The following is a 910-nucleotide window of genomic DNA, read 5'->3' as shown; positions in this document are numbered from 1 at the left end:
GGAATTCGCTCTGGCTGGCAGGTGTACCCCATTTCTGGTTAATAAACAAGGAAATACGTTTTTATTTCATTGAATTTTACTGTTTACAGACAAACGCTTTTAAAAATGGGCTTCATAGAGAAAAAATAATCCTAGCTAACGCTTATGTGGCACCTACTGTGCACTGGGGATGTTCTGAGTACTTCCCCCTCGGCTACTCATATAATCTTCCCTAAGACTCCCCAAGGCAGCTTCTATCACTCTCCCATTTTACAGGTGAGGAAACTGAGGCACGGATAGGTTAAGATCACTCAGCTGGTAAGTGGCAAGGTCAGGATTTGAACCCAGGCCGTCTGGCTCTGGAGATCACATCACCAAGCAATGAGGATTACTGCTTCTCCAAATAAATTAAAAATGGTGGTGAATGTTTGCTCATTAATCTCTTAGATCAACAACCTCATTTGGGGGGACATATCTTTTTTTATTCAAATAACATTCTGATCACTCATGGTCCAAGGGCATTCCAATAATAAAGCAAATAGAATCAGATGTTAAAGACTGGTCTTCACACATTGTAGCCAATGACACCACCCTTGCGTGGCCAGCAGACCTTTCAGCAGAGCGTCTTTAACTGTTTGAAGCGATCGGTTTGAGCACCACCGACTAGTTTTTTTTTAATATATTTTTTATTGATTAAGATATTACATATGTGTCCTTATCCCCCACATTACCCCCTACCCCTCCCCCCCCCCCCCCGCTCATGCCCCCACCCCCCCGGTGGCCGTGTCCCTTGGGTAGGCCCAAATGCTTGCATATAAAGCCCTTGGGTGGTCTTTCCCCCTTAACCCCACCCTCCCCTAACTTCCCTCCAAGGCCGGACAGGCCAATCAATGGCTCTCCGTCCCCGGATCAGGCCTTGGTCCTCAGTTTA

Source organism: Myotis lucifugus, unplaced genomic scaffold (assembly GCF_000147115.1).
Source record: "Myotis lucifugus unplaced genomic scaffold, Myoluc2.0 scaffold_1009, whole genome shotgun sequence".
NCBI classification, from domain to species: domain Eukaryota; kingdom Metazoa; phylum Chordata; class Mammalia; order Chiroptera; family Vespertilionidae; genus Myotis; species Myotis lucifugus.
The sequence above is the reverse complement of the archived record's forward strand: the minus strand, read 5'-3'. Positions refer to the sequence as shown.